The sequence below is a fragment of the Pleurodeles waltl genome, chromosome 1_1 (assembly GCF_031143425.1).
Source record: "Pleurodeles waltl isolate 20211129_DDA chromosome 1_1, aPleWal1.hap1.20221129, whole genome shotgun sequence".
Classification (NCBI taxonomy): Eukaryota; Metazoa; Chordata; class Amphibia; order Caudata; family Salamandridae; genus Pleurodeles; species Pleurodeles waltl.
In genome coordinates, this window is record NC_090436.1 from 176467108 (window position 1) to 176483681 (window position 16574).

The window sequence follows — 16574 nt, forward strand, 5'->3', positions numbered from 1 at the left end:
TGATGCACAGAGAACTACAACAACATGGACACTAAAGTAAAGCAAAAAGGGAACAAAACATAAAAGTAATGAAAAAAAATACAAATATAAGATAATATAATTCAAATCATGAAAGGAAGGGAAAGATCAGTACCATGTCTGCATCTGGCTGTGTAAATGGCCAGACGAGGCTGACCTCCATCACTTGGGTACAGCTGTTAAATATGACCATACAAATGCTTTGTCAACTCGTTATGATACTTTAAACTCAGCTCTTTCTTTCCTTAGTGCTTCAAGAGCAGCGCAATGCCTATTTTCACCTTAGTCCATAAGGTTGACTGGAAGCATTGTTCAAGATTATATGCAGCAAGGAAAGACCGTATTTTGCATACACTTTACACGATAATACAGGAGCAGTAGCTTTGGAAACACACTCATGGTCAAATGAACAAGTTACTTACCTACAGTAATGCCTTATCTGGTACAGAGACTATCTAGCCACAGATCCCTTACCTTAGAATATTCCCCAGCAATCAGACTGGATCCAGATTTTTTTTTTTTTTAGCAGCACCTCTGTGCCCCAGTAGGTAGCGTTGTTCTGCTCAGCGTCGTCCAGGCCGGAAAGGATGTGCGTGGTACCTATATAAGTGACATCCGGGTGCACCAATGTATTTACGTTTGTGAAAAATAAGGCACACGTCTTCTATTATTTTATGTTCATAATGCAGTCTTCTTTATTCATTTCTTCTGCTCCAACTCCAGCCCAGCCAATACCTGTTTCGTCAGGGATGTTACCCAATGACTTCTTCAGGCCTCATCTATAATCCACTCAAACAGCCTCTTGTTGTGTTTCCTGGATTTCTATTCATATCCTTCTGTCGAACTCTCAAGTGTTATTCTGTGTATGAATATCCACCATGCAAGTGGTGCTCAGACTTGCCCATATACCTTGCTCATGTTCCTTGTATTTCCTATTTGTTTTGATCCTGTCCAGTATAACCCTAGTATTTAGTCATCCATGTTGAGAGTACAATGAAGCAGAAGAAATGAATAAAGACTGCATTATGAACATAAAATAATAGAAGACGTGTGCCTTACTTTTCATGTTACTGTTGTAAATAGTCTGAGATTGCGGATGTGAAGGGTTTAGGGTGTGTTCCCCGAGAGAGCACAGTCTTACAAGTGAATCAAAATTGGATATAACGCCCTTGGTCTGAATAGGGGGTAATTGGGGAACATGGCGGCCAGTTAGAGAGCTGGTACGTGAGCTCTCCAACGGGCGCGAGGTGAGGCGTTGTGACGCTGAGGCGCCGGAAGTCAGCGTCCCGGATCATGGGCATCGGAGTTCCAAGCCGTGTATCTTTCGGCCCTGGACGGGCCGATTAAAAATAACGGCGGGTGCGAAGGATGAGAAGGACGAGCTGGGGAAGACGCGCGCTCCGGTGAAGGCAGCTGAGGAGCGGTGCTGGAAGCGCGCATCAGACTCCAGTGTATGGGCAGAGGCTGCGAGGGGTGTGCGTCGTGGGAGACGCTTTACCTCTCGCTGCTCTCTTCGTGGAGCACTACTGGAAAGTCCTGGGCTTCCTCTCAGGAAGAAGTTAAGTGGAAGTTGCAGGAGAGGAGTTGGTGACTGCACAAGTGCCTCACAGTGCATGTCGCCGGTTAAGCGTCGCCCCAGGGGCCCCCGGGCTGAGGTTGGTGAGATAGAGAGCATAAAGAGAGGTAAGCCTGGCCCCCTAGGGTCAAACATTATTCCTTTTTTACCAGCAACGGCTACAAATAAGAACAGGGGAGAAAGTGGTGTGGGGACTTGTAGCAAAGGTGGTGAGAGGAGGAGGCTGAACCTAAAGAATTACCCCTGGAGGTTTCTCAATTTCCCTCAAGGAGGGTCAGGCTGGTCCTGCGGGGAAAAGCATTAGTGAGCTTCCGATTACTAGATACTTCCAGAATACGACCCTTCTCCCGCAGGGCACAGCTGACATTCGATCTTCTTTAGGTGGTCTGGGGTTAACACAACAACTAGCGGGTCCTGATAGTAATATGCTAGACCAGTCAATTGAGGACTCTGTAGGACAAATGGAGGCCTCTTCTGCCATACTAACTTTGGCGGAAGCAGTTTACCCCTTCAGTCGTCCCTGCGACACATAGCCGAGTTGTGCAGGAATTGCTAATCACTCTCACTAAAGAGATTAGGGAGAAGTTTGAGATCTCAGGAAATAATCAAGCTAAAATTCGGGAAGCTTGCGAAGTATTGGAGAGTAAAATTAACTTGTTGACTGATAGGCTGGGCAAGCTGGAAGCTGTGGTGGAGGACCAGGAGGAGCGGCTGTCGGTGCATACTAAGGATATCTCATAGCTAAAACTTGGAGAGAAAATGTTGCAGGATAAGTTGGAGTCGTTGGAGAACAATATGAGGAGGAACAACATTAGGCTGCTGGGGGAGCCTGAGGGCTTGGAGGGGGAAGATATTAAAGGGTATGTGATTTTGCTGATCAGTGAGGCTATTCCGAGTTTAGCTTTTTTGAACTTGGAGGAGGATATCCAAAGAGTTAATCGGGATCCGTTTAGGAAGAACCCCGGAAGGAAAAACCCCAGGAGGATTTTGATAAACTTTGCTACATATACAATCAAGAAGAAAATCTTGTCTGAAGCTGGCTTAAAGTCAGAACTTTCTCTAGAGGAGACTGGTCTCTTCGTATAAGATCGGATGTGTCTAGAGCAACGTTGGATAGGCAGTGGGAACTGGGGAACTTCATGCAAGACCTTCGATCTCTTGGGGCCACAGTACAGTTAAGGTTTCTGGCTGCTTTACGTATTATGTGGAAAAATAAAAAGTACAATATGAGAGATCCGGGGGAGGTTAGGACTTTTATAGAGCAGATTAAGGTGTCTCAGTAGGAAATGGGAAGTTATGCCCGACGGAGAGCTCAAATAGGGGTAACATGATGGTTATCCTAAAAGTAGGGAGGGTTCCTCTTGGGTGGGGGTTTGGTTGGGTGTTTGTTTGTTGGGCGAAGGGGTGGTTTTGCACTGGGTGTGGGGGTATGTGTGTACAAAAAGATAAAAATAAGAGGGCCCTCACAATTTGTTTAAGTAGGCGGGAGGAGGGTAATGCTCAGACTTTCTTTTTTGAAAATGGCTAAGTAAGGAAGGTCACAGTTGAAGATTCTCTCATGGAATGTTAATGGTTTAAGGGTGATGCAAAGAAGGAGGAAGATTTTTGAGTATTTAAGATTGGCTGAGGAGGAGATAATTATACTGCAGGAAACGCATTTGCAACGAGAAGAGTGGGAGAACTGGCTTAAGCGAATGAAATGGGTGGTATATAGTGCGTGCTCTACTCAATCTTGTGTAGTTAAAGGAGTGGCAATTCTGTTTAAAAAGTCTATAAGGATTAAGGTGGGCAATGTGCAAGTAGATTCCAGGGATCGATGGGTAGTGGTGGAAGTGTGTCTGTACGGGTACTGGATTACAGTGGCAGGTTATTATGGTCCTAATTTAGATGATCCGACACCGTTTCAAGAATTCTATAATATTCTACTTTTAGCTAGGCATCCTGTGGTGTTAGGAGGCGATTTCAATATATTGTTGGATCCGGTTCTAGATAAATCTACCGCTCGGGGTACTGTTAAGTCACCTAAAACCCGGTCACAGGTGAAGCAGGCTATGTTAGATTTAGGATTGGTAGATATCTGGCATTGGAAAGGGGGTGAAGGATCTAGATATATATTCTATAATAAAAAATATGGCCATAAATCCAGAATAGATTTCTTCTTAATACATAAGAGCCTGTGTGGAGATGTGATAAAAGTTGCTCATACCCCAGCACACCTTTCGGATCATTCAGCCTTAAAGCTACATTTGAGTATCAGGGTAGAGGGTCCCGGTCCTAGGTGCACAATAAATCTTTCTTTACTTCTAGATGACTCAATAGTGGAGGTGCTAAAGAAAGATACGAGAGAGTATTTTGATTTGAATTGTGGATCAGCTAGTTTAGGGTGTGTATGGGACGCTTACAAGGCATATATTAGAGGGAGACTTATTAGTTTGGCGGCCTATAGGTGTCGAGAAGAGAAAGAGAAGTTGAGAAGCATTGAAACATCTATAAGTGCCTTACAGGTATTAATGCACAATGCACGAGAGGAAGGGAAGGAAGGGCAATTAGAGGAATTGGTGCGTCAAGAGGAAAAAGCGCGGCTGGATTTAGATTTCCTTCTGGAGAACCGTAACAGGTTAAAATGGGAAAGTAGCCGGTACGCGCATTATGAATATGGGGAAAGGTGCAGCAAACTGTTAGCTTGGAAGGTTAAGTCAGACCACTCAAATAGGTACATTTCATCAATTAAATTGGATACTGCTAGTCAGCCTTGTATGGAGCAGTCAGAAATAGAGAAGGCCTTTGTGTTGTTCTTTCAAGCAATATATACGGAGAATCTGGAGAACTCAGAGGAGCAGATTAGAGCATTTTTTAAAGAAGTTCATCTCCCTGTTTTGGATGACTCGGAGAGGCAGTTGCTAGGTAGTGAGATAAGGGGGGGGAAGAGCTAGCTGAAGTTATAAAAGCTTTGAAGAAAGGGAAGGCAGTTGGGCCTGATAGTCTACCAAATGAGTTATATAAGGAGCTGGGGGAGGAACTTATACCAATTTTACTGGAACTATTTAATTCTATGCTTTTAGAGGGGGCACAAGTACATAAATCATGGAATGAAGCTATAACTTGCTTATTGTTAAAACCAGGCAAGGACTCAATGGTATGTTCATCGTATAGACCTATTTCACTACTAAATTCAGATTATAAACTGTATACAGGGATTCTTTCCAGAAGATTAGGGAAAGTTATAGGTAATTTGGTTAATCCAGATCAGAAGGGCTTTATAAAAGGTAGACAGCTTTATGAGTTAACTCATGATTTACTTGCCGCTGTAGACTCGGCTTCACAGGAGAAGGCCCCCTTGGCGGTTTTGACTTTCGATGCAGCCAAAGCATTTGATCGTGTTAATTGGCTTTTTTTGCAGGTTGTGATGGAGTTAGGTGGATTGGGAATTTCTTTTAGTAGAGCTATTAGGGAATTATATAGATACCAGACTGCGAGGATCTTGGTTAACGGGTTGCTGTCTCAAGAATTTAGGATTGGTCGGGGTACTCAACAGGGTTGTCCTTTGTCACCTTTGCTTTTCAATTTATACATCGAGCCGTTGGCAATTTTGCTACGGGCCTGCAGGGATATCACCCCTTTTTTGAGTGGGGGTTGGGAAAAGAAAGTAGCATCATACGCGGATGATCTGATGCTTTATACTAGTGATTTGGCGGGTTCCCTACCTATTATTAATACATTAATGGAGCAGTTTGGTGGAATGTCAGGTTATAGTATAAATACAGAGAAAACGGAAATCATGTGTTGGAATATGGCCTATGTTTCCCCTTTAGTTAAACAGGAGATTAAATACTTGGGAATCCAGTTTACGACTAATCTTAGTGATGTGGCCAGGGTTAATTCTGACAGAGCTTACATGGAAACTAAAAAACTTCTGAAGGCATGGGCCGTCCTCCCTCTTTCTATAATTGGTAGATCGAATATTTTAAAGATGTGTATTCTTCCAAAGTTTACTTTCCTATTTAATACTATCCCTTTGGAGTTCAAGTCGTGCTGGTTTCAAAAATTACAGGGGGATTTATCTACATTTGTTTGGGCATCTAAGGGAGTGAGGATATCATGGAAAAAGCTATGTAGAAAGAAGGAGTGGGGGGGCATAACATCACCAGATTTTTATAGGTACTATCTGGCTTTCCAACTAAAGAATATTAGAGCTTTACTGAATAAGATGTCAGACTATTCGCCGGTTTGGAGAGCTTTGACGGCGCATCTTGTGGAAGGAGCTGATAATTTTCGGTATAAATTTGGGCATCCAAAGTTCTTTAAGAAGGTTCGCTTGAAGATCCCCAGACATGCTTGTAAGGTCTGGATGCAATTTCGTAAGGTGTTAGGAATAGCTTATTATTGTAGTTCTGCCCCCATTTGGGATTCACCAGGTACTCCTGAATGCCTTACGGATAAGTTATCAATTCCACTGAAAGTTAATGGGGTGGCAAGATGGGGGCAGATTATGGAAGGTTCTGAATTAATATCTTGGTCTGCATTTCAGGAGTGTATAGGCAAGACAATTTCCAAGTTTAAGTATCTCCAATTATCTAGCTGGGCTAAGTCTCGCCAAGTAGGAGAAATTGGGAGGAGCCCTTGGGAGGGAAAACTAAATCAGACATCCATTAATAAGGAGATTGCTTTCTGGTATCATGTGCAGCTGGATGCAGCAGAAGATGTTTTGTCTCTCCCAGTGTTGAAATGGGGGAAGATTTTTCCTACTTTAGACATTACCTCCCTATGGCAAAAGTCATGTTCTAAGCTGTGGTTTACTATTAAATCGGCGGCAATGAAAAAACCATTTGTTTACATTACATAGGGTATATTGGTCACCAGCTAGATTAGCGGCCATTGGGAAATTTAACAAAAATTGTCCGCGATGTGGGGATGTTAATGCAGATGATATCCATATGTTCTGGCAATGGCCAAGTTTGAGCAAGTACTGGGAGGATATAGGAGGTATCCTTAAGCCAATTTTTGGTGACAATTTAAGAATAAATCTTTTAATGGTAATGTTTGGGGTATGTGATCCAGATCTTACGGTTCAGAAAGTGACTGTGCAGCAAGAGCATTTGTTGTTTGTATTAATGCTTTTGGCTAGACGGGAAATATGTTGTAAATGGGTGAACTCACTACCTCCCATCGTTCAGGACTGGCAATCATCAGCAAAACGATTATGTAACATGGAACAATCTGGTCCTCTTAGTAGAAGAGATGATTTTTGGGTGGTTTGGGAAAATGTTTACCAGTGGTAAATATGGTTGGAGTATGTTTAGATGTTGATTTTCTGTCTTTTTTGTTTCTCCTTCTCTAAAATTAAGTCCAATGATTAAACTCCCTCTACCTAAATGGGTGTCGCTTTGGTAGGACCACAGCCAGAGTAAAACAGTAAGGTGTGGCCAATGGCATACGGGGGAAAAGTTGGTACGTGTAAGACAAGTGGTGTGGACCATTGGTATTGTAGTTTTCTCTCTTGGATGCATAGACCAAAGGTGCTTTCTCTCTACCAAAGCGAGGGTGGTGGAATGAGGACAAAAAAAAAAAAAAAAAAATTGGATATAACATTAGAGTAGTTGCATTTGGTCATGAGTGCTGTTTTTCCCCATTAAACCACCTACCTAATAAAAAGCCTTTTACTTTTGTGACTTTCCACACCAGGAGCACGGAGCTATGACGAGAAGTGACCACTGGTCTGAAATACTAAGGCCCTCAGTGAAATTGTCTTGCAGAGTGGGGTGCAGGGGTGGAAGTTGGTGAAGAACCTGCAGCTAGATAGTCTCTACTGAAAAGGCATTACTGAAGTTAAGTAACTTGTTCATCTGAAAAGAGACTTCTAGCTGTTGATTCCACATTTTAGAATAGATACTCAAGCAATGCCTTCCCGGAGATGTGTCTGCTAAACCAATATAAACCAGAAAATCCTGCAGGATCGAATGGGCAAAGAGGGGTTTGCCACTGACCCAATCACAGCTCAACGGCAACCACTTCAGATCTTTCATAGTTCCTTCCGAGATAAGGTCCATGTGAGAGAGATTCCCCTGATGCTACACCCACCGGGACTCCTGGTCCCACTGCAGAGCCCACATATGCCAACAGGAATGAGCTATAGGCAGGATGCAGAAGGCTATAAGGCCCAACAATGTCAAGGTCATTTCTCTGAAATCCGGGATACAGGCTGACACATCAGTATCATAGACTGAATACCCTGGACTTGCAACTAGAGAGGCTATGTCTAAACATGCGCTATGTCCAGAACAGCCCCGATGAAAAGAAGCACCGGAGAGGAACTCAGGTGTCACTTTGGCATGTTGATAGTGAAACCCAGAAAGACCGTCACCCACGTCCTGGTCAGCAGTAGACTGGACTACGGCAACGCCCTCTATGCCGGAACAACAGACAAACTGCAATCAAAGCTACAACTAATCCAGAATACAGCTGCACGCCTCATCCTTGACGTACCTCGCCGCAATCACATCTCCCCCACCTCAAAGAACTGCACTGGCTAACCATACCAAAGAGGATCACCTTCAAGCTCCTGACCCACTCTCACAAAGCCCTCTACAAAACGGGACCCGCCTACCTCAACAACAGACTCACCTTCCACACCACCGCACGCCATCTCCGCTCCGCCAGCCTCGCCCCTGCGACCATCCCCCGTGTCCGACGCACCACTGCCGGAGGAAGATCCTTCTCACACCTCACCGCCAAGATCTGGAACTCGCTACCACTCCAGTTACGCCAGACCCAGGACCTCCTTACGTTCAGGAAACACTTCAAAACATGGCTTTTCGACCAGTAGCTTCCCCCCTCCCAGCGCCTTGAGACCCTACGGGTGAGTAGCACGCTTTATAAATAAACTGATTGATTGATTGATTGATTGACTGGCTACCTGTTCCACACATTGCCTAAGGAACCAGCATCTTAAGCCACAAAAAGGCTGGATGGCATGTTGAACCAGGTTGCTGGGAGGAATTAAGGGGGTTATGCATGCAGTTGGGTACCCCTTCCGTGGCCACAAAAGGGCAGAAAGCGGACTGGGAAGAATGTGGGGCTATGGACAAGCCCAAAAGCCTGGCCATTGCTCTGCTGTCTTTAAAGTGCGCCAACGTGGAGTCTGACTTTGCTTCAAAAAGAAGAAAGCCATCAAAAGGTATGTCCATGAGTGAGGCTTGGAGATCCCCTGAAAAACCAGTGGCTCTCAGCCAAGCGTGGTGAAGCAATGTCACCAACAAAGAAACTGCTCAACCCACTGGGTCAGTCCACTTCGTATAGTGAACTTTGCTGTGTCTAGCCCATCAGCAATAGCTTGGCAGAGTATGGCTAAGGCCTCTTCCAAGACCATAACCAGCACATGGGCAACCTAATCCCATATCGTACAAGAATATAAGCCCAAAAGGCACTTAGTGTTTATCGACCACTGTGTAAGGCTGGTGGAAAAGAATATTCTCTTCCCAAAGTTATCCAGCCTCTTGGGTTCCCTATCGGTTGAAGTGATACGGAACGCACTGGAGTTGGTCCTAAAGGTGAAGGCTTGGACCATCAAACTCTCCGGGATGGAGTGCTGGGTAAGAAAACTGGGGTCTCGAGAAACAGGGATATGGTGGTGGGCAATTCTCTAATATACTGGAGCCGCTGAGCAGGGGTTGGACCAGGCCCCGAGGAGGGTGTAGATAAGGGCTTCAATTAAATGGGAGTACGGGCCCAGAATGGGCGACTCCCAGTTAAAGCACCTGCATCAAAACATTCATCTTGACTGCCACAGTGGGTAGCTGAAGGTCCAAGACCTCAGCCACCTTACACACCACCATAGGGAAAGAGGCTCTTTACGTTATAGTCATGGTAGGAGGAGAGACCTGGCCAGTGTCAGGTGAGGTGTCTAACAATCTGGCCTCTACCAGTTCCTCATACCAGTTGTCCTCATTCTCATCTATGGCGTGCTGGAATCCATAAGTCCTCAGATCCCTCCCATTTGCCTCCCTTCTCGGGCCTGTCAAATGCAAAAGGCACTGGCTCTGATCCTGAGAGCATGATCCTGGCCAGCACTAGAACAGGCATCGGATGAAACTATTCCAACTCTGTGCTGATGTCGGGAAAGGCAGCCTCACCACAGGGCGTCAGTGGCGCGGGGGGAGTCTGCACTGGAGAAGGTGCCCAGGAAGGTTTTGCTTTCACCAGCGGCTCTGCTCCCAATCCAACAAGAGATCCATAGGGCTTGACCAGTACCAAGGGCAAAACCACCAATGATGATCCAGTGGGGGTCGTACTGAGCCTTTGGGCCCCGAAGGAGATCCAGAGGGGACATGCCACCCAAATATGAGGTGTACGGCCTCATAAAATTGCTTAAGCTGCGAGGGGGGATGCTCTTGGAATGTCAAGGAAGCCCGGAGCAACCCTGACTTGTTCCACCGAAGCGTGAGGCCTGGAGTGCTGACATTCCTGAGCCTCTACAGAAGAATTAGATGGAGAGCTCTTCAACTTCCTCGATTTCTTGTGCAACTTACCGGATGACTGAGTGATGCCCATCGGAGGTTGCGGCTCCGTAAATTGTCATGAGGTCTTTCGTGCAACTGGGATCGAGAGTCGTGGGGTCATTCGCCGTCGGAGAGCGAGGAGCTTGAGGGATTGTTCCTTCAGCAGGTCTTAAGTGTTGTGGTCCCTCTCCAACTACCATAAACACACCAAATGTGGGTCTGTTACAGACATCCGCCAGGTACCACATGGTTTGAAACCAGCTGGTTTCTTAGGGGACATCCTGTCATACCAGGAAAGAAAATCTCACAAAAAATGTCTTGACAAAAAGTAGAGAAAAGAAAAAAAAAGACGGATCAGCGCTAGCTGGCATGGAAAGGAAAGAACCAACTTCAGCATGCCAGGGTGGAGCCTATATAAGTACCACACATGTCATTTCTGTCACCGACGAGGTCCAAGTCGGCACCAGAACTGGCGTCGAACAACACCAGTCTGCCTCTGTGTCGGCTGACGAAGAGCAAGAATAACGCCACCTACCAGAGTGCAGGTATACTGCTCAAAGATCCAGTCTGATGCCTGGGGAGTAATCTAAGGTAAGAAATCTTCAGCTAGAAGTCCCTATCAGAGCATTCATTTAGTTTTTAATCTGAAAAAAGGTAGGAGTATCCTGAACATAAATACTTTCACAATAGCAGGTTATGTAACAAGTATGCAGTTAGTGGGGTTACTTGGACAATTAGGTTTAGTGCTGAGGAATAGACCACAACAACATAATGTACAGGAGTGATTTACAAATACACGATTTGAAAAGGATCTTACAGTACATTAGGAAGGGAGAGCTACCACGACACTTGACCGTGCATTATGAGTACAGTTTTTAAGGGTACAGTGCAGTGCAGATGGGCCAGTATGTTTAAGATTTGAAATGTCTCTCAGTTATTGAGTTTTTTGTCAGTGCAGCATGACTATTGGGAGGGCAGAGGTGGTTGTAAGACTACCTGAGAGGGCATTTAAGCACATCTGTGATATAGTCAGAGAGAGTAAAAGCTTGAATGAGGAAACGGTTTTGGGTAAAGATATAAGATGAAGATTACAAAAGTGCAGCAAATAAGTAATGGGAGAGGGATTAAGGAAACGGGGGATGAGGAGGGCATACATTACTTTGAAAGCCAAAGTGAGGAGCCAGGCTCTGTATCTGGAAGACAGCCCACTTGGTTAAGTGAGTGACTGAAAAGTAAATGTAGTGCAACGTTCACTAGCTGTCAAGCAGGGAGAAGGATTACTTCAAATTAATTCAACTGTGTCATTGCTAGTACAATTACTGAGTCACTTGGCATTGTGGAATTGGAGGTGATGAGAAACCTACTAAATACTGAGAAATTGGCGAGTCAGGATAAAAGATTCTAGATGCTGCCTATCGTTATTGGTCAACGATTCAGGGCAAAGACTTCCAAAAGGTTAGGTGATATCATCATGATATGGGGTTAACAAAGTTGATTGTGTGGGGCACTTCAAGGTAGGGTCCAACTGACAATTAGGTCTAGGTAGTAAGAGGGGTTAACTTCAACGCCAGTAGTAGTGACAATGGAAAGATACACATATGGACTTTTGTTGGGACATTCAAGTATAGAAAGCAGGACATGCTGGTTTGCAGAGTAGTAGTCAAGACAATAAGTATGTACAAAAGGTATGGTGACCTTCTATTATCAGATTTAAAAAACTGCATCCAAAAATAGGAAAAAGCATTTACAAAGAAAATACCATTAGCAGAATGTGTAAGATGTGCAGTAGGAAAAAAAAACTTTTAGAATCACTATATTTTCTACAGCTGATTCCTTATTAGAACATTTATCCTTTCACTGCCATTTTATGGTGTAAAGGGCCTATTCACAACCTGCATTGTGTTGTACTTTAGTGGTACTCAGATAGTACTACTAAAGTACAACAAAATGCTTCTCACAAACCAATGAGTGTAAAGCTTTACCACCTGCTCTCCTATCTTTCCAATGGCAATATCCTCACACATTTAGGTCTACTATTAAGAGGTAAATGTCAGAGGGACGGAGGAGAGGTTGAAAAATGGGGCATACTTACTACAAACTAGGCTGGGGGGTTAGGAAGGAGCAATTAAGAGAGACTAAAAAGAGGTTTTTGGAAGGATGTGCACTCACAACTGTCAGTGTGTTGTTATTCTCAACCCTCACATCTAAAGTTACTACAACCAAAACAGTAGCAAATGTACTTCAACTCAGTGCTGGAGTAAGCCAAGCATAGCACATGGTGATGACTCATACTGCAAAACCCTCCCCTAGAAAAACAATGGAGGCAGTGACTTAGGGCCTCATCACTAGGCTGGCGGTCTCACTGCTTTGGCAGTCCGACCGCCACATTACAAGTTTGGCAGGCGGACGCCCTGACAGACCGCCATCTCCGTCAAGATCCATGATCCTGACGGGGTGACAGCTGCCCTGGTTGTAATCAACCATGGCGGCGCTGAACTCAGTGCTGCCCTTCTGATTATAACCTTGTTTGCTGCCAGCCTTTTTCACAGGGGTTTCCCCACCATGAAAAGGCTGGCAGAGAACAAGTGCAGGCCCAGCCCCATCAGAATGAGCATTGTGTGCAAAGCAGACAGTGCACATTCTGAGGGTGCTGGACGACTCCCTCTGTGCTACGAGATAGCCACACTCTACTTCAAGGTTTCCGCCGATCAGTCAGGTCAGACTGGCAGAAATCTTGTAATATGGCTGTGGGGATGGTTGGCGGTGGCATCCTCCCCGCGAGTTTGGTGGTCCAGGGGTGGGACCGCCAAACTCATAATGAGCCCCTTAATATTATTTCCTGTTTACTTTTTTTTTTTTTTTTTTTAAGGTAAATTAATTACAATAGCTATAGATGTAATATTAAAAATATATCTCAAAATACAATATTAAATTTTTTTTTAAAATATTTAATAACCATTTTTAAATTTAAGAATGTAACTAAATTATATCAAAATATAACTAAATTACTAGTAAATCTATGTATCACTTATAAACAATTTGCTTTACTTTAAGTGGGCTTTTTTTTTCATTAAACTTCATTTTTTATTTATTTAATTGAACATGAATGAATTGAATATTTGCTATGGAACATAAATCAAAACACTGGGCAAACATAACCATCTGATACATATAGGGTAAGACTGCCACCACAATCTCCTAATCAGTCATTAACTCCACTGACCAGGCAACGCTCTTCGTTTTTATTCGCAGCTGTAGCCATATTAGTTACAGGTGTGTTCCCCCTATTTTTTATTTTCTTTATCCCAAGGTTAATGGTTGTGAAAATATATTTAAGCACATTTGACTCAGCTCTATTACAGAGTATGAAAATCAGTATACGGACATTTATAAACGTTATGACCACTGTGTCAATGAAGCGATTTATCTACAGGATATTGCATAGAAACAAGAAGAAGAAAGAACAATAATTTGATTGACAACCTCGACCAGAGAAGTCTCACCTCCCTGTTGCCCACACACCCACGGGCCCTAATTCCTCCACACCTAGCATAGAGGACCTCATGACTAGCCTTCTGCTACCACAGTGGCCAGCCCCGTTCCTTGACCCTTCATGAGGCTTGGGTCCTCAAACATATTCATATCAACGAATTTAAGATTTTCCCACCAGTTAGCTGTATCATCCGTGGCCAGGAAACCTGGTGGTGGGGGGTGGTTTGTCTATCTTTGTTTCAAATTTATGGTCCCACGAGCAGAGTAGAAACATCTTCGCCTTACTAGTTAATTATTGTTTATGAACTCCCGCACACCTTGATCCTTATTATTGTTCATTTTTATAACATCACATCTCCATCTGAATCTAATACTGTTCTTTCCCAGATTGAGCACGAGTTGGAAAAACTACACTGCTTTGAAGGGAAGGAAAAATCTTTATTGTGGGAAGGCAATTTTAACATTTATTCATGTCCTCTTCCGTCTAAATCTGTTTGTAGTATGGTGGATATAAATGACAAATAAACCCACTTTTTGAACTATGACTGTGGGACAAAACTGAATGCTTTAATGTAAAAGTTTGACCTCCCCTTTACAAACGAATTGCGCTCTCCCTACATTCCTTTTAATCACATTTTTATATGAAGTGGTCGTAATAGTGTTACTGATTTTATTCATTGTTCTCTTAACTTTTAATTTCTTTTAAACGATTTTATGACTCATTCCAGCTTTATGACTGATCACTATCACCAGAACATTGATGTTAGACTTGAGCTCAGCCAGAAGAATAATTATGTTGAACACATTACAGATAATTCTTGCAACGGAATTTCTGTGTTGGTCTATGGTGAATTCTGGTATCTTTCTTAAAAAATTGGTTACTGCCCACAGGGAAGCCTTTGACATCTGCTCGGACGAGTCTGCTAATGATGTTGACATTAATGCCCCATTTCTTAATATTTCCAGGGGATTAAAGAAATATTAACTAGAGCACCGCTGCAGTCAAATAGTAACAGGCCAGGTTGGTTTGACAGTACTTGCTCCAAAGCCTATAAGTTCCTTAAGATAGCCCTTTGAAAGTCACTGCACTGTCCTTTAGAAATAAGAAGGTGTAGACTCGAGTATAACCTAGCACTGAAAAAAAGTCAGTCTAAGGACACCTTTGCTTTCTGGCATGTCATAAATGGCCCACTCTTAAAAGACAACGGTGCCACTAGACTGGAGGCAGCTATTAACGGTATAGAATGATTTGCCCATTTTTCTAAGATTTAGTCAATCCCTCCACAGCTGACTCCGGGGTCTGACCTTAAATACAGCAAAGGCCTGGCCTCAGACTTTAGTAATTAATGTTTTTGCTTTGGATGAAGTTAACATGGCAATAGCAGTGGGTAAAGGCAGTAAAGCCCCTGGACCGGACGGCATTCACATTGACCTTTTTAAGTTTGTTGTTCCTTTATGGGGCCCAATATTAATCAGGGTTTTTAGGTGCCTGTTGCCGCTCTGTTATTTTGCACACCTGGTTAAAGGTGATAGTTTCAATCTTTAAGAAAGAGGATAACTCCAATCCAGTCCCATCTCACTCCTTGATGCCGTGGTGAACGTTGCTGAGAGAATTCTGCTGAACCGACTAGAAGAGTGAGCTGAAGATAAAGATATTCTCTCAGACCTAAAGTATGGTTTTCACAGGGGTCTGGGGGAATACTGAGCAGGGGTTAAATCTCAACTTGCTTATTGGCAAATATACCTCCATGAAGAAGAGTCATTTGTTTTTAGCTTTTGTTGAGAAGTTGAGGGCCGTCAACTGTGTCCTCCATAGCAAACTGTGGGTTATTGTACTAGAGCTCGGGGTGATAGACACGGGTTGCAAGGCCAGGGTATGCTTTGGCCCTAGGGGTGAAAGCACTGGCACTTTTGAGCTTGAGAGAGGGGTCAGACAGGGCTGCATTCTTTCTGTACAAAATCAGCAGCTTAGGTTTGTGCCAACATTTTAAACTAGACATTTTTTATCGCTTAGTCACTTTCCCTGTTATTAACGACTTGTTAGAGGTATTGATAAAATGCCACTGCAACGGCTTTTCTAATCAAAGCACTCTACATATTATTTTTTTCACTTTTTATGCATTGTCTTGCAAATGTTTTATTTTACCTATTCTTCGTGAATGTAATTTTAAACGTCATCCCACATTATTGTGTTTACAACAACTGACCTCACTAGCAATTTGCTGTAGGATTTCTAGCTTTCTATGGTCTGTGATGCAGTTAAGGAAACATTTGATTGCACAGTAATAACGTCTTGCAGCCCACTCAATGTTTATCTGTTCATTGCTTTATTTTTATGAAGTGATTAATTGATTCCTGTATGATGGTTTCTTTTAAGAAAATCAAATAAAGTGGACTATGATGATGATTGTCACCCTTGGTTTTTCCCCCAAATATAAAATTCAATAAAAAGTTTTAAAAAAAGAAGAAGTGTAAGGTAAATTAAAAAAGTTTATTGAAACTGAAAAAATATTTTGTTAAATAATAATGCAAAGACATTTAGTTAATGTATTTTCAAAAGTTGACCAAAAAAACTATATCACTAGTACCTTAAATTTTAATGAAATATTTAATTAACTTAAATATACTAAATTAGTTTAAGGTTTACTACAATATCTCAGCTAATGTAAAAGGTTTATATTTAATTTTTAAGTATAAAAAATCCAAAAACATATCTATAGAATTAACTGAAATGTATTTTAAATAATTAAGTTCCATTTATTTTTAAATCATTTATTTTTAAATTAAAACTTTAAAAAATATTTAACATTAAAATGTATTTTAAATTTGGCTCCACCCTGTTTTAAGGTGTGAAGACATGTAAGACTACACCCTTATAGTCTTAAATCGTGAATAACCAAAATTAATTAAGTTACTCAAAAGCGTAAGAGCAAACTCACAATAAGAGTAAACTTACATGTGTATATTTACTCATGTGTAAGTTTACCTTTGTG

The 16574-nt window shown here is 42.7% G+C and overlaps 1 protein-coding gene across 1 annotated transcript in view; it reads right to left on the reverse strand.

The window, feature by feature from the left end:
* The window catches only part of NARS1 (asparaginyl-tRNA synthetase 1), a 191492-nt gene that overhangs the window by 57924 nt on the left and 116994 nt on the right, over window positions 1-16574 (reverse strand). The gene's annotated exons all lie outside the window — the stretch shown is intronic.